This window comes from Ursus arctos, unplaced genomic scaffold, assembly GCF_023065955.2.
Source record: "Ursus arctos isolate Adak ecotype North America unplaced genomic scaffold, UrsArc2.0 scaffold_19, whole genome shotgun sequence".
Classification (NCBI taxonomy): domain Eukaryota; kingdom Metazoa; phylum Chordata; class Mammalia; order Carnivora; family Ursidae; genus Ursus; species Ursus arctos.
Genome location: NW_026622863.1, coordinates 51,490,144 through 51,508,191, shown reverse-complemented (window position 1 = coordinate 51,508,191; position 18,048 = coordinate 51,490,144). Strand labels below are relative to the sequence as shown.

Here is an 18,048-nt window from a genome sequence, read left to right as displayed (position 1 = left end):
AGGTCAGTTCTGTCCCACTAGGGCCACATTTAGTGTGTAGCAGTGAGAGGAAAACAAAAGAAAAAGTAATTGAGATCCCCCCCACCACACAGTCTTCAGACAGAAGTGGCCTTTTTCTGGTTTCTCTGGCCAGGGAGACAAGTTTCTCTAAGTTTTAGCCCCTGTGCTATTGTGCAGTTCCATGCAATGGGGTATGCTTTCCAGGCAAAGTGGTGAGGGAAAAGATTAGCAGAAATCCCCTGAAATTCTTTGGTCAAGTAAGGTTTCTCTTACCAGTCCTCTGGCTAGAAATAGGGGGGTGGGGGGAGGTTCCTGGAGTTTTGTGCCTATGGTACAGTTCCAGGATTTGGCCTGCTCTTCTGTAAAAACTAGGAGAAAATGTAGGGGGAGAAAACACAAACCACACCTCTTTTACATACATATCATCATTCAAGTTTTTATTTCTGTACCCAATCTGCCATTGTTTACTTTTTAGAGTCCTTAGGTAGTTGCTTTTGAACTCTATTCAGAGATTTCATTTGTAGTCGATTGGAGAAAGAGGCTGTAATTGGCTTACACCAGCTTGACCAGCACCAGAAACTATACGAAATTTTAGAAAGGACAAAACTGTAGAAACAGCAGGTCAGGGTTGCAAGAGTCTTGGATGAAGAGAGGGAATCAACTAAAAGGGGCACAGGGCACTTTTGAAATAATGGAAATGTTCTCTACTTTGGTTGTGTTGATGGTTATAAAATTGCATACATTTGTCAGAACACATTGAACATATAATGGGTGCATTTTATTGTTCATAAATTATATCTCAGTGATGGTAATTAAAAGAAAACAAAACAGGACATACCAAGTCCCACCTACCAGAATGGCTAAAGTTAATAGGACTCATAATATCTTTGCATTGGCAAGAATGTAGAGCAACTGGAACTTTCACATACTACTTGTAGGAGTATAAATTAGTATAACTACTTTGGAAAACTATTTGGCAGCATCTACTAAATCTGAACAACAGGACAACCTGTCACCCAGCAATTTCACTCCTAGGCATATTCCCAATCAGAAAGGCACACCAAGATGCAACCAAAGCTATATGCAAGAATGTCCATGTCCATGGTATTTACGGTATTCATAAAGGTCCCAAAGCATAATCAACCCAAATACCTACCAATAGAATGAACCGAGTTTGGCATTTTCATACAGTGGGATACTAGACCAAACCAACCACTACTTACACAAAAAAGGATAAATCTTAAAAACATAGTGTTGAGCAAAAGAAGGCAAAAAGAATACATACTTAAGAACTCCATTTATGCAAAATTCAAAAACTGGCAAAAGGAATCCATGGCAATAGAAATCAGGATAGTGTTTTTGTAAACCTTTGGAGGAGAGATGATATTGACTGTAATGAAACAGCAAGGAAGCATCTTGGGGGCGATGTTAATATTTTATTTTTGATTTGAACTTTTGTGATGCCCCCTTCCAGAATGGAGAAAAGGCCTCCCAGAGGCCAGGCCAGGGACCCAGAGGACATAGAATAGGGGGTTTTCCTCCAGAGGGAAGAATCAGGGTCTTAAAAAAAAAATAAGCTTCCCAATCACTAAACTCTACCTCTGAAACTAATAATACACTGTATGTTAATTAACTGACGTTAAATTAAAAAACCAAACAAAAACAAAAGCCTCCTCTGTGGTCAGAACAAGATTTCGCAAGTGCTGTACCTTGGAATCTGCCTTTTCTTTTGAGAATCCAGTCTCTGCTCACCACTGTACATTGGGAGTGGGGGTGGGGCTCAGAACTTGCCCTTTAGCTTCAACGTCAGTGGATCCCAAGGACTCTCGGGCCCTGAGCTGTCCCCTGTGACTGGACAGGAACTGAGCTACTGCTTATCTGTGGGAAGATCTGTGCGCAGATATCCGGGGGCCAGATGTCTGCCACCAGTGCTTCTCCTCGTCCAGAACTTGGAAGTCTTGCTGGGAGCCGGAGTTGGATCCGGAGAAAGGCCCATGCCCAGACTGCGGATCTGGGAGATGCCCCCCCCACCCCCCGGTGATAGCCAACAGCAGGCACCTGCCCCCACTGGAGCCGCCTGCGACCCTACCCGGGTTCATCCCGGCAGCCCCGCCGCCGCCGCAGCACGAGCGCTAAACGCGCAGCTTTACCACCAACAGCAAGGTGGACACGGGGCTGTCCATCACCTCATACTCGCAAGGCAGCCGCGCACCCCTCCCGGTACTTGCGCACCCACTTCCGGTTCCCCACCACCCCTTGCGTGCTCCCCGGCCGCCTACATCTCCCAGAAGGCCGCGGGCGCGGCGCACCACCTCCTCCTGCCCGTCGCGTTAGCTACGGCGGCGGCGCCCTCTACCGGCGACAAGGGGAGAGGACAACGGTTCCTGGGTGTCAAGGTCCTCAAGGCGTTTGGTGAGGATTCCAATCGCAGGGCTCTAAGGTGACCCCACAGGTGAAAGGAAAAATCATCCGCGAAGTTCAGCCTGCAACACAGGCCATCAAGAGCCTGAAATCCTCCGCAGTCCTCACTGGATTCACCCTTGCCAGCTACACGCGGAGCACCCAGCCGGCCTGTAGGGGCGGTAGAGACCTTTATCTGGTGACTGAAATTTTACCTTTGGCCCCCCCTAGCTGTTCTTACTAGAATATATATTTTTTAATACAAAGAAAAGTCAATGGCTTAGAGACAATTTGTCTAGAAACAAATGAGGGGTAATTCCCTCAGCCAAAGATATGTGAACCTTAGAAAATATTGCATTTATTGGATTTACTTTTCTTCAACATTCTGTTTACATTTTCAAATATTCAGAAAACTTAACAAGATTGCGTGAGCACCCATGTACCCTGCCCCTAAATTAGACAATAAACGTTTGACAATATGTGTTTTATCACTATACACATATACATCATTGGGTTTTTTTTTTATAGTAACCAAATGGGATTAAGAGTGACTGGATTTAAACAGACATAACCTGCGCCTCAGATTAGCACAGACGCTTTCTAGGTCCGGAACTGAAGTAAAAAGACCTCAGCTCTCTAAAACTCACCATCATCTGAAAATCAGAGTAATTAGAGAGCTGTGAGACGACTATATTAATACTTATGTGCTCTACGCACACACTAAACCCTCAATCCAAATTCACTATTGTTTAACTACTAAGGCCTTTTTAAGAACTGCTAGAAGTGGAATTCCTAGATGCCAGAGAGAACAGTATGAACATTTTAAACACTTTTATATATTATGAAATCTCCCTTCATACGTCTCCCACCTACATTCGCCAGCAGGTGCTTCTGAAGTCAAGTTCTTGGGACCAACAATAGAAATGAGGCAGGAAACCAAAGGCATAGGCAAGGATATATTGGGGTGACAGCTCAAACTGAAGGAAGACAGTACTAACACACAGCAACTAAACTCACCCGTCCAAGCCACGCAGAGGACCTGCTTATATAGAGAAAGTGCTGCCCGGCTGGGGTTCCCACTTAGGTCCAATATGCTAATGAGGGAAGGGGGGAATGACTCGTTCTGATTGGTCTATATTGGCAGTCAACTCAGGCAACTCAATGGTGCCTTTTGGAGCCCGGGTCCTCCGTTTTAAGTACGCCTTGTATATAGGGGTTGGCTGTATCCTGGCTGCGTCCTGGTTCTGCTCTATAGTAGAAGCTGTGTAACAATAACAGAGCGCCCCAGGTAGACAATGTGTTTCACCTGGAACTTGTTCCCATAGTCCTTTCATGTCTCTATTGTTTCTCTTGCTGTGTAACAAGCTACCGTAAATGTAACAGCTTCAAAGAACATGCATTTATTATCTCATTGTTCTGTGAGTCAGAAGTCTGGCATGGCTTAACTGGATCCTCTGTTTTCGGTTCTCGAAAGGCTGCAACCAAGGTGTCAGTGAGCTACATTCTCACCGATAAACTTAGCTGGGTAAGAATCTGCTTCCAAGCTCATTCAGATTGTGACTGAATACATTTTCTTGCAGCTGCAGAGCTCACGTACAGCAGCCTGCCTCTTCCAAGCCAGCAGGAGTCTCTAAACACTCTTTTCGAGACTTCAGACTGACCAAGTCAGGACGACCCAGAATAATCTCCCTTTTGATTAGCTTAAATCAACTAATTTGTAACCTTAATTGCATCTTCAAAATCCCATCATCTTTGCCGTACAAGCTAAACTAATCATGGTGTAACATCCTTAGTTTCTCCGTTTTTTGTTCCTCCTGCAATGTCCCAGCCCTTCCCTATTCTACTTGCCTCAAATGGTTTATTGGGGGAATAACACTGGTAAAAGAGAGAAAAAGGATAAAAGGGGGAGGAAGCAGGATTGTGGAGGAAGCACGGTCCAACCGCAGTGCTGTCCAGCAGTAAGGTCCAGAGCAGAGACTGCTCGTTAAAGGACTGTCATGTTAAGTGCAAACATTCAGGCTTTTGGACCATGGCCTTACTTGCTTAGTGGCCAGGGCTGCTAGGAAAGAAGCATGACCTTGGCTCCTGAAGGAGCTCACAGCGAACGGCAGGCCCCTCCTTGAAGGGGAATTTGGGCAGCAGCCAAACCAAGTCTCTATCCGTGGCACCTTCTCCTCCGTTGACATACATATTCCTTTTAAAGAATAAGATCCTTCACTCAGTTTACAAGGCCATGCCTGATCTGAGCCCTGCCCCTCAGCCTCATCAGTTCTAGCCCCTTGGTGTGTGTGGCCTCTGATCTTTCAATTCCTAGACTTCCTAGACTTCCATCAGGCACAAAAAGCACAGTACCGAGGGCCAAAGATACCTTTAAGGTCCACAAAAATGGTATTTCTTTTAAAATTAGAAGTGAAAGAGAAGTAGAATCTCACCTGGATTATATTAATCTTTATACCAACACAGTCATAAAATATAATTTTCTGTATTTTTTAAAAAGATTTTATTTATTTATTTGACAGAGATAGAGACAGCCAGCGAGAGAGGGAACACAAGCAGGGGGAGTGGGAGAGGAAGAAGCAGGCTCATAGCAGGGGAGCCCGATGTGGGGCTCGATCCCAGAACGCCGGGATCACGCCCTGAGCCGAAGGCAGACGCTTAACCGCTGTGCCACCCAGGCGCCCCAATTTTCTGTATTTTTTAATGAAAGAAGAAGTCCACGAAAGCCAAAGTGCCTCAAGCTTGGGAAAGAAAGTCACAATCTGTGCCTACTGTGTTGCTCCCCACACTAGGTTCTCTGCCATTATCAGACTCCTCTGCTTATAGCACCCTTGTCTCTACTCCTTCTTCTAGTCAGCACCTCATTTCTTCAGATTTTCTATTGCTTTCTATGGCCCCTAAGTGTATGTCAGCCCAGACTCTTCCCTGAACTCCAGACTAAAACAGTTGCCTAGGTCCTTGACGTTCCACTTGAAGGTCTAATGAACATCTTACAGGTCCCAAACCAAACACTCTTGCTTCCCCCATCCCCAGCCCCTCTCACAGCTTTGCCTGTGTTGGTCACCAGCATTTTTGGTCTTTCCCTGGTGCAGGCTGAAACCTCACTGGTATCCACACTCTCCTAATTCATATCCTGCATGTGATTGGGCATCAGGTCCTGACAGCATCATGCTCAAATCTACCCAGAATGCAACTTGCTTTCACTTCCAGCCTGGCTGCCAGCATCTCTCACAGTGATCATGTCACAAACCTCCCTGCTTCTTTCCTTGTCCGCAGGTCTATTTCCCCACAGCAGCTAGAGAGTTCCTATGGCACCTCCCTCCTTTGCTTAAAAATTTCACACGTTTCCAACTCCTTCGGGGTAAAAGTTCATATCACAGCCTGAAAGCCCTGACCGGGTCAGCCGCTGTTGCCTTTCTGAGCTCATTGTCCAGTCCTTTCCCTCTGACTCACTCAGTTTCAGCCACATGGGTTTTCTCCCTGGTGCTCTCACATGCACAATATGCTCCCACCTCAGGGCCCTTGCAAATGCTGTACCCCTTGCCTGGAACATCTTCCACCAGATATCTACCTAGCTCATTCCTTCACCTCTTTAGGTCTTTACCCATACCTGACACATACTAGATGCTTAATGAATTCATTGACTGAAAAACAGTCAATTGAATTGTAACAACTAGTGACAACTGAACAACTCTTATTTGAAACATGATCTCTGTGAACATTTTAGCATATTTATTTTCATTAGTTGTTTTCTTCCCCTTGTGGGTTGTTTTTTTTTTTTTTTTTTGCCCTAGTTAAGATCACACCATACAGAATTTTTCTTATATAACATTATATCAAGATTAAAAACAATGACTATTTCTGTTTTGACCAAAAGCCACTGGTAACCGGGAATATGTATCAGTCAGTTATTACCATAAGAAAATGGTACAACAAACTGCCCTTAAAATTCAATGGCCTAGGGGCGCCTGGGTGGCTCAGTTGGTTAAGCCTCTACCTTTGGCTCAGGTCGTGATCACAGGGTCCTGGGATAGAGCCCCACATCAGGCTCCCTGCTCAGCGGCGAGCCTGCTTCTCCCTCTCCCCCTGCTCCTGCTCTCTCTAATAAATACATAAAATCTATAAAAGAAAAAAATACCGCGGCTTAATACAATAGTCATTTCATCTGGCACATAAGCCCACAGGTCATCTTGGGGTTTGCTGATCTAGGCTGTGTTTAGCTGAGCTGGCCTTCAGGCTTCATGAAGAGCAGATCTGCTCCCTTTCTCTCCCATCCTCCTTAGACCAGTGTGTTAGCCGTCTTGTTCTTATCATGGCAATGGCAAAAGTACAAAAGGGTAAGTCCAGACACAACAGCACATTCTACACCTCTACTCCTATCACAGCCACTAACCCCCTTTTTGCCAACGCAAGCAAGTCTCATGCCTTATTCCAAAGTCAGGGGCAAAGAGAATAGCATTTATTAGTTATTCACTGCCATGCAAAAATTACCCCAAAATATAGTGCCTTAAAACAAGAGTAGTAGGGGGCCTAGGGGGCTCAGCCATTAGGCATCTGCCTTTGGCTCAGGTCATGATCCCAGGGTCCTAGGATCAAGTCCCGCATCGGGCTCCCTGCTTGAAGGAAAGCCTGCTTCTCCCTCTCCCACTCCCCTTGCTTGTGTTCCCTCTCTCGCTGTCTCTCTCTGTCAAATAAATAAATAAATAAATAAAAATCTTAAAAAACAAAAAACAAAAAAACAAGAGTAGTAAGCTTTTTCTATAAGAGCCAGATAGTAAATATTTTAGATCTGCTGGGCCACATGGTCTCTATTGCAACTACTCAATGCTGCTTTTGTTATAGACAATAAGTAATGAACAGACATGACTGTGTTCCCATAAAACTCTACGGACAGTGAAATTTGAATTTTATGTAATTTTCAGATGTCGTACAATATAATACTTCTTTTAATTTTTTTTAGCTATTTAAAGATGTAAAAACTATTCTGTTTGTGAGCCATCCAGAACCAAACCAAAACAAAAAGATAGCCAACTAGATTAGGCCTGGAGGCTGTAGTTTGCTGACTCCTAGCTTGAAACAACAAACATTTTATATCCTCACAGTTTCTGTGGGTCAAGAATTTAGGATCAGCTTAACTGGATGGTTCTTCCTCAGGGTCTCTCATGAGGCTGTAATCAAGATATTGTCTGGGGCTGTGGTCATATAAGGCTTAACTTTGGGGCACCTGGGTGGCACAGCGGTTAAGCGTCTGCCTTCGGCTCAGGGCGTGATCCCAGCGTTATGGGATCAAGCCCCATATCAGGCTCCTCCGCTATGAGCCTGCTTCTTCCTCTCCCACTCCCCTGCTTGTGTTCCCTCTCTTGCTGGCTGTCTCTCTCTGTCAAATAAATAAATAAAATCTTTTAAAAAAATATGAGGCTTAACTTTAATAGAGGATACATTTTACAAGTTTATGTAGTTGTTGGCAAGAGGCCTCAGAATCTCATTCCTTCAGCCTCTCTACATGGCTACTTCAGTGTCCTCATAACACGGAATCTGGCTTCCTCCAGAAGAAGAAGAGAGAGAGAGAAACAGTCAAGACTAAAGCCACACTGTCTTTTATAATCTACTCCCGGAAGGGATGTACCATCACTTCCGTCACAGTCTATGAGTCACACAGACCAATCCTGGTGCAGTGTGGGAGAAGGGAACCACAGGATAGTGTGAATTCTAGGAGTGGGGAATCACTAGAGGCCATCTTGGAAGCTGCCTACAACACAGCACTTACTTCTTTTCCTTCTACCTGATCTCTTCTGAAACATGGTCTGTCAGACTGTAAAGTTTCCCTTGGTCTGGATTTTCCTAATCACACTCTCATGGTACAATTTAAGATGTTTTTCTGTCATCTATGTTCCCTGAAGTTTGCAGGCTGGGCTTCTTTCTTGCCCAGAGTCATTCCTGCCTTGGTATTTTGGTTACACTGTACTCATGACCTGACATCTCCATGCTACACCTCCTCCACGCAAGATTCCTTGAGGGCTGCAGGCTGCAAGTGTCCCTTGGATGAATCTTCCTTAAGGACTATAGGCTACATACATCTCTTAACATCCAAGTAATTCAGTAAGGAGAAAAGTGGAAGTCCCATAACTGCCAATGAGCTCAGGTCACCATGCTGGGGGGATTGGATATCAAGACCACTGGGACCATAGAGTGTCCTGAAGATGTTACTGGGGCATAGGAGGATTACTCTGGCATCAAGGTGAATCACAGAGCAAAGATTAAAGAGAACAGATTAAGACTGCTTCAGTAATCCAAGTATGAGGTACTAGGGTCCAGACTCTTTCCTCATAGTTCCTTTTAACTCCAACTCCTATGTTCATTTACCAACAGTATTCAGTTTCTACTCAATGCCAGGCAGCTGTTGTGCTAGGGGCTGTAGATTCTCTGGAAAATCTTCATGTATACAAGTCATCATCACATATGATAAGCGTGGTAAGTGAAAAGAACAAGAAAATATGAGGGAACAAAGAAGAAAGGACCCTAGGTCATATAGACTGTATTAGTTTCCTATTGCTGCTATAAGAGACTACCACAAACCTAGTGGTTTAAAATAACACAGATTTTTCATCTTACAGTTCTGGTGGTCAGACGTCTACAATGGGTTAGTATTCCTCCTGGAGACTCTGAGGGAGAATCCATTTCCTTGCCTTGTCCAGCTTCTAGAAACCACTCACATTGTGTACTTCATGACTCTAAATCATTCCGACCTCTGATTCTACCACCAAAGCTCCTCTGATTCTGACTCTCCTGCATGCCTCTCACATTTTTGAGGACCCTTGTGATTACATTGGGCCCATTCAACATGATCCAACATAAACTCTCCATCTCAAGATCCTTAACTCAATCTCATCTGCAAAGTCCTTTAGGCCATGCGTGGTAACATGTTCTCAGGTTCTGGAGATTAGTACATAATATCTTTGGGAGACTATTACCGAGCTCACTACACAGCTCAAGAAGGCCTCTCTGAGAAGGTCAGCCTTAATCTGACCTCTCCGGCATGAGAAGAAGCCAGTGTATAATGAGCTGGGGAAGAGCATTTTGGCAGAAAGAGAAGTGCTAGCAAAGGCTCTGAGGTGGGAAGAATTTGGTGCAATCAAGAAACTGATGTCAGGCAGTGAGGACAGAATGGATGGGTAAGGGGAAGGAGCAGAAGGACGAGTCTCAGATGCAATGAGGCTCAGATGTACCAGGCCTTGTGAACACTATTTAGGAGTGTTAGATGCTTCTGAATGCAATAGGAAGACACCTGGAGTGGGATTACCCTGGAGAGTGAGAAGATCTGATTTACATCATTAGAAATTCATGGCATACTGTGTAGGAAAGATCTTTAGCAGACATATGGTCACAAACTTTGGAATTTTAGAAGCCAGGGGTTAATGACCTCAACTTGGAAGTCATCCACATACCAGTCAAAAGTGAAGTGGTGAGGGGTATGAGTTACCTCAGACAGTTGGTCAACAAACAGTCTTGGCTCTCCCATGCCAGATGCTGGGACTAAAAGGATAAACAAACAGATGTGGTATTTGCCTGTATGTAACTATCATCATAGCAGAGGTAGATATTCTAGAAAAAAATATAAATATTTAAGAGCAATGATTGGTTATGTTTAAGTAGAAAAATGACACAATCTGGTTTACATTTTTGAAAGATTGTGCCAGATGCCTGTTGGGACAGAGGTAAGAACGGAAGAAGGAATGACAGTTAAAGCACTACCGTGGTAGCTCCTCTGATAAGTGCAGTGACTCGGAGTAGGATGGGGCAATGGAAATGAAAAGGAGACCAACTTAATATATTCTTAAGGCGGACTCAAAATTTGGTGACTGATTAAAAATGGAGGTGGAGGGTCCGTGGCTGCTGGCATGAGCAAGTGGGTTAATGGTGATGCCGTCCACTGGTAGAGAAAGGCCAGGATAAGAACACATAGGGATGTGGGATTAGCATTCAGTTTTGACAGGCTGTGGTTGCAGAATAAATAGAGATGCCCAGCAGACAGGTGAATGTGCCCAATGCTCAGAAAATAATCTGGGATGAAGCTGTAGAAGTATGATTTATCAACTTTAAAAATGGTGTTTGAACCAGGAGAATGAAAGAGATTACACTGGAAGGAGAGGGAAAAAAAGGGGCTTAGGACTAGTCCTCAAAGAATTGGGGTCCAAAAGAGCAACTAGAAAAGGAGAGGGAGGAGTGATCAATAGCTTAGACTGATCTATCTTCCCATCAGCCACTTCAAGGGGCTGGGTTCACTCTGTCTGCTCACAGCTCAATCACTCCTTGCAAGGCAGATTTGAAAACAAATCCACGTGCTTCCAATGTGCTTCTTCACTTAGTATCACTTTTTTCTCTACTGGAGTTTTTCTCTGAGCACTTAAAATTGTCTGTTTTTTCCAAATTGGGAAGCTACACTCAAAAGTAAAGAGTTAACCAGAAAGCAGGGCATTTCTCTTAGAAGCATATGCTATCTTGAAATAGATTCGCAAAGTATGACCTATATCTCTCCATATTTGTCAGAGACCAGGAATGTGAAGCCCACTTACAGAAGAGGCAGGAGAACCAAGAAAGATGGGTGGAACATATCAGGAAACATTGATTCAGGATTGAGGCTGCAATAATAATGAATTTTGGGGAAAAGTTAATTAGAACTTGATCCTTCTTCCACTATGCAATGACATCAGATAAGTCATACTCAAGAGAGTTCATAAAAATGTAATGAATATAGAGAAGTTCAAACAGAACTCAACCCTTTTAACTGAGAGCAAATTCACTCAGGAGACAAACTTCACAAACGTGTTGAGTGTGGGAGAGTTTTCACTGAGAAATATTGCCTTTCATAGGTTTCAGAACTCATTCAGGATAAAAACCATATAAATGTATAAACGCAAATTACCCCTTACTCAGTATGAGAGAATTTATACTTAAGAGAAACTTAATATTTGCAGTGAATTCAGGAAATAATTTTCAAGGATGGAATGCTTTACTCTACATCTAAGATTTATAAAAAGAGAAACACTATAACGCAATCATTGGGAAAAGTTTCGTGCTCTTCTTCTTCCTTTCTCAACACCACAGAACACACACTGGAGAGAAACCTATGGACATACTCATTGTAGGAAAGGCTTTAAACATAGCACTTATCTTGCTACATCACAGAACTCATACTGGGGAAACCCCCTATGTACGTAACCAATGTGGAAGAGTCTTCAGGAGGTGTTCTCACTTTTTTCAACACAAGAGGACTCATACTAGAGAACACTATGAATGGAGTCAATGTTGGCAGGCTTTTAACTACGGCTATCACCTTATTTGTCCTTAGGAAATTCATATAGATTTGAGAAACTCATTGACTGTAATCAATGGAAAAGCTGTTAGTTGGAGTTCCATTTTACTTGATATCAGAAATAAACCACAAAGGAGGCAGAATCCACAAAGTGTTTTTGACCCGTAAACAGGTATCTGCATGTGTTAAGACTTTGCACTTGTGGTTCCAGGCAGTCATGGATAAGCAATTATGTTCTACATATGGCCTTGATTTGCCACAGAAACACCATTTAATGGGACTCAGGGTCTAGGCATGACGGACAATGTATCATAGAAACGACTGCCATAAATAATAAAATGTAAAAGTTATAAAAATACCATATCTTTTTATATCATACATGAATTAGAGAACCACCAAATTTGAAGTGTCATACAGAGATCAATCATCTTTTAGTATCATGGGGATCAACATATGCATAATTTTATAGTATTCATAGGAGAAAACTGAAGAATATGCCATCATTTTTGCCTGCACAATCCAAATGCCATCACTTCAAACAAATCAGGGAGCTTTATACTAACTCGCCAATATTTCACATATGGCATTCTACTATTAACTTTAAGAAGGTATCATAAAGAGTTATGTGCATCTTCACACTTCTAGGGGCATAGCCAGGATCCAGGCAGGATTAAAAAGATATACCACAGCCTGGTGAAATGTCCATACTCCAAGGCTAATGCAAACCTCATGAACTTCAACTAAAATCTCTTAACATGATGGGATCAGGAGGCAGCCTGACCAATAGCTGCCCAAAAGGCTATCTGGTGTGTTCTGGAGAAGATATGAGGGAAGATATTCATGTCCTACACATGAATGCTGAAGACCTTCCTCTCCCTCCCCCTTTATGAAAATCCTTTGAAATTCTGACTTTCCTCCTAGACCCAAGGGAGAGCTCCTACTCCTCTCATACACCATGGAATACCACCTTTCCTTTCCAGCACAACCACCAAATCCTTTCCCAGGATAGCCATCTCCTTGCTGTCCCCTGGATGTTGAGACTCCATTCAGTTCCAGACCTTTACTGATAGCAAGCCCAGAAACTTCCAACACCACCTGCTCTCAAATTTAGCATATGGCCTTATAACTAAACTTGATGAGAGGACTCTGGAGCAGAGCTTCACCTAAGAAGACTTCTTTTGTGCCTGTGGCTGAGTCACCCTCCTCATTGTGGAGAGCCCATCTCCCTCTACAGATGCAAAAAATGTTAGCCACTCCCCTTACCATAAGCTTTTCTTACAGACAGGACATAGACCCAAGTGTCAGTCCTGGCCAATAGGGTCTGAGGAAGCCCACAAGTAAAAGGGTTTCTGGAAAAATTTTATCCCTTCTCTGTGCTAAGCAAAATAATGGCTCCCAAAGATGTCCATACTCTAATGCCTGGGACCTGTAAATGTGTTATTTTACAAGGCAAAAGGGACTTCACAAATGCAATTAAGTTAAAGATCTTGAGATGGTGAGATCATCCTGGAATACATGTGCTGGGCTCAATGTCAACACAATTGTTCCTGTTTAAGAGAGGCAGGAGAAGCAAAATCCGAGAAAGCAATGTGATGATTGAAGCAGTGGTCAGAGTCAAAAAGAGACTGCTAGCTTTGGTGACAGAGGAAGAGGCCATGGGTCAAGGAATGCAGGAAGTCTCTAAAAGTGGAAAGGGCAAGGAAAGGGATTCTTCCCTAGAGCCTTTGAAAGGAATGCAGCCCTTCCAACATCCTGATTTTAGCCCATTAAGACCCATTTTTGACTTTTTTCTTTCAAATTTGAGAGGAAGCAGAATGAGAGAACACAAGTGGGGGGGGGCAGAGGGAGAGGGAGAAGCAGAAGCAGACTCCCCGCTGAGCAGGGAGCCAGATGCAGGGTTCAATTCCAGGACCCTGCAGATCATGACCTGAGCTGAAGGCAGACGCTTAACCAACTGAGCCACCTGGGTGCCCATATTTTGGACTTCTGACCTCCAGAGCTGTGAGATAATAAATTTTTGTTGTTTTAAGCCACAAAACTTGTGGTAATTTGATAAAGTAGCACAGGAAACAAAAACTCCCCGATGCCAATATCTTCAGCCAAATGTTGCATGGCTCCATGTAATGCTTGAAACTGTGATAACCACTTTGAGACCATGGGGACACAAGCCTTAGGAATAACCAGGACAATACACTAAGGGAGGTTGAACCAAAAGATGGACAGTATCTGGCTAAGGGTGATAGCTGAACCCAGGAACTATCCCTGGAAGCCCTTTGCCTCTGGATTTTATGCAGTGTCAGATAATGAATGGTGGCATATTCCGTTACTTGGGGGAAAAAAAAACATAAATTTCTTGCATTATATCCCTTTCTTGCTCCCAACCAGCTTCTGCTTTCAAGTCTCTTCCTTAGTCATGCTGAACCACGATTTAGGGAGGGAAGTAGCCATCACAGGTAACCAAGTTCTGCAGGCTCAGGCTGACCCTTGCTCATTTGATTTAGAGCCAATCCTCAGGAGGTGGACAGCCCACAAAGAGCACAGATCCACTGCCATCAGCAGGAAGGGTCAAGTCACCTCAGCTGCAATCTCAGGGGCACAGACAAGGGGCTGCAGAGAAGGCAGGGAGACATTTCAGAGATCCAAAGGTATGATGTGAAAACACAGAGTGGGACCAAGGACAGATGGTGGCTTCATCAAATTACACATGCAGACATGGGTACAGTCTCTCCCTCATGTCCCTCTTCATAGTAAGTGACGTAAGAGTGCTTGAAACAAACCATACACCTTACCTAAAAAAGTGCCAACTTGCTGCACTGCAAAATGAGTCTCCCACCACCTCCATAAAAAAATGTTCTGTGATTATAACTGTATGCTATGGATGGCTTTGAAGTCTAAATTTACGGGCAAAAAAAAAAAAACAAACAAAAAAAACAAGGGAGGTTTTGAAGTAGTAGCTTCTGGGACCATTTCTCCTTGAGTTTGAATCCATCTTGATTGTTCTATTTTTTTAAGATTTATTTATTTATTTGAACGAGAGAGTGGGTGGGGGAGGGGCAGAGGGCAAGGGAGAGTCTTAAGCAGACTCCACTCTAAGCATGGAGCCCAACTTGGGGCTCGACACAGGGCTTGATCCCACAACCCTGAGATTATGACCTGAGCAGAAACCAAGAGTTGGATGCTTAACTGACTGCACCACCCAAGCACACCAATCTTGATTGTTCCTGTGAAAAACTAGTCAGTTCCTTTCCTCACATTTTGAGGAAGAAGGAAATACAGAGTAAAGTCCAAGGTCCAGGATCCCGAAGGGCCCTGCTATAATCCTGTTTCCTCTTGAATTGAGCTTAGTGATCATTTGGGATTTACAATTGGACTTCCCATCCTGGAACATGATATGCGTTTTTATTTATGTAAGTTTACTAGTAACTCTTTCCAGAAACTTATTTTCATGTAGTTCCCCTGCATTTCCCAACAAATTAATCCCAGATATTTTATATATATTTATACAGGATTACTACTTATATAGTAATAATTTATAGGTAAAATGCTGATTTATTCCTGCTTCTCCAACTTGAAGTTCTAAAGGTCTGAGTTCTGAGAAGTGTCCTAGAGGCTTGTGTTTTAAAGGCAAAAAGATACGCCCTTCTTCTTTTTCTAAGTGACTTTTAAACATGTGTTCCCCTTCACATGAAACAATCTGAGATGTTCTGTGTGATGAAAGAAGAATAGAGAATGGTGAGTGGAGACAAATCAGGTCCATGACTGAGTCTCAGAGCAGGTTTAGGACTCAACTGAATGCCACCGGCTGCCATAGTGATTTGGCCAATATACAGTTTTATATCTCTTATTCTTAGTCATATGTTGTTTAAATTAAGTCAGTGGAATATTAAAGGAAGCATACGGAAGAATGTTGATATATTTCAACAAGTCAGTACCTCAATAAACGTGTCTTTGACTACATGGAGTATATGAAGAGAGGAAAAGTACAAATTAAACTTTGCAATGGAATGAAACAAGTATTATTGCTAATCCAGCCATTTTTACATGATCCACAATGCCTTTTCTGCAGTTCTAAACTCCCAAACCTTTTCTAATCAAATTTCTTCCTCTATTACGTATCTGCCAAATTTACCAGATATAACCAGGCTATTTACACATTGTGTTTCTCCAACTGAGTGTGACTCTTCATGTATTCTGCTACAGATGTATATATGGCCAGATGTTGCCTCAGACCTGCTCAGGATGTTACATACTGTGTGGTATATGCACCTTACTATCCTGCTAAAATCCAAACACTTGTGGATTCCAAAATAGTTCTGGCCCTGAACGTTTTGAATGGAGGATTGGGGCCCTATGTGCAAACAGGATGCATAACATTTTTGATATTTTACATGGATAATAGTCAACATTTGTTCAGAAATGCTTTAACATAATCAAATTGCAGTAAATTAAGTAGCATGCTTAAGTTGCTAAATGAGAAAAAGAACATGCAATTTATTGTTAAAAGTTGTATTAAAGTGGCTTTCGTGAATCAATCTTCAATAATATACTTATAGAAAATCACCTTTTAACCAAAAATCATGTCTTTATCCCATATCATATAAACAGAAATAAATAACTGGAAGAACTTCCAAGGGGGCTTGCTTCCTAAAGTTGTTTAAGTCCTCCATCAAACCTGATGGTGAACCACTACAAGCATCCCCAGTCACATCCAAAAATAAAGCAATAATAACATGACTAATTAATCTGGCTCTGCTGCACTACTTAGAGCTATACAATATCAATTCTTTTAAGTCAAAACATGGAAAAGGAAGAAGCCAAATTACTTATGGTGCTTTATCTACAATAGCCACAAAAAATCCAAGGAAAATACTGTTAGAATGAAAGACATCTGCATCGTCTCTGAGTAAATACTAATCAAAATCAAGACCATCTAATTGCAACAAATAAGATGAACAATGTGCAGCCTGCAGGTGGACGCTCTCCACAGTGATCATAAAAATTAACAATTCCTGGAACAAGTTTGGCAGGCAGTGGGCAGAATGACCCAAAGGGACACATAGGGCTCCTAAAACCTGCTAGGAAATTCCAAGAGGAGAGTACACCAGGTTCTGGGCATAAGAATGTTAGGAGAGCCCCAAGAACATCAGAGCCTGGGCCCTGAGGAAGACAAGACCACAGTGGGCCCTAGGACCTAACAAGATGAGAGAACGCCAGATACTGGACTCTGAAGAAGATAAGAAACTATGTAGTCTTTGGCTACCAAGGAAGATGAGAACACACTGGGCACACACCAGATCCTGGGCAGCGACTGACTACTTTGATTTCCTAAACACGGGCACCCTGGCTCACAGAAGAGGACACTGGGCAGAGGATCCTACCCATCTCACTCCTTCTCCCTGACAAAGATTCTTTGCTTACCCAAACTTTAGTCAGGCTCCCCTGAACCCTCTTCCTACAATGCCCATCCATGTACTTCCTCCTAGAACCTAGTTTTAGCAAGACTCCTAAGTCAGTTTAACAAGACTTCTCCACCTTGAAATCTGATCAAACCGCTCAACCCCAGTGTTGCCCCCAGGTGGTATCTGATCACCCTGGCCTGCCTTCAGCAACAATCTTATTAGGTTGGTTCAGCCAGAAGCCCCCAGACACTGTAATTTTCTATCAACCAACAACCCCCCCCCACACACACACACTTCAATTTGCTTCTTAGCTATAAATACCACTTGATCTAGTTGTATTCACAATTGAGCCCAGGTCGATACGAGTGTCTTTTCCCCTGTGACATTTTTGTGAATAAAACCTATTTCCACTGTTTTAACTTTTGTCTAGTTCTGGTTTCGACAACCCACCCCCTCACCCATGCTTAGGGCACAACTGACCCTGCCCTTCTCCCCACAACCTGCGTGGACATTTATGCCCGGCCCTCTTCCCCTACTCTCCCCTCCCCGGGAGGGCAGAGAATCCCTTCAGCTGCACGTTCCCGGAAGGCCCTACCCACCTCCCCCCCGCCCCCGTCCCCACTTTCCTCTCAGAACTCAGGACTGATCTTAGCCCCGCCTCCGGCACACTTCCTGCCCTCCCCCTCCCCCTTCCCCCCTTCTTCCTCCCCTTAGACAAGAATCCACATTCAGCACCGGCCCCACTCACTTCCGTCTATCCTCTCACTGCCTCTTCCCGGAACTTGAGTGGACTTTAGCTCCGCCCCCCCCACTACTCGCCCATCCCTCCTCCTTCCCCGACCTTGGCTGGACGTTAGCTCCGCCCCCTGTTTCCCTCCCGCCCTGTTCCCACCCTTCCTTCCTCCACATTGGGTAGGAATAGCACTTAGCCACAACCCT

The 18,048-nt window shown here is 43.6% G+C and overlaps 1 long non-coding RNA gene across 1 annotated transcript; it reads right to left on the bottom strand.

Moving 5' to 3' along the window:
• Positions 1 to 409: 409 nt before the first annotated feature.
• On the bottom strand, positions 410 to 17,897 carry LOC130544079 (uncharacterized). The gene is made up of 2 exons (XR_008960035.1): positions 17,858 to 17,897; positions 410 to 2,571 (listed from the first exon to the last, which is right to left on the bottom strand). It is a non-coding gene; the product is annotated as an uncharacterized LOC130544079 (long non-coding RNA).
• Positions 17,898 to 18,048: the final 151 nt, after the last annotated feature.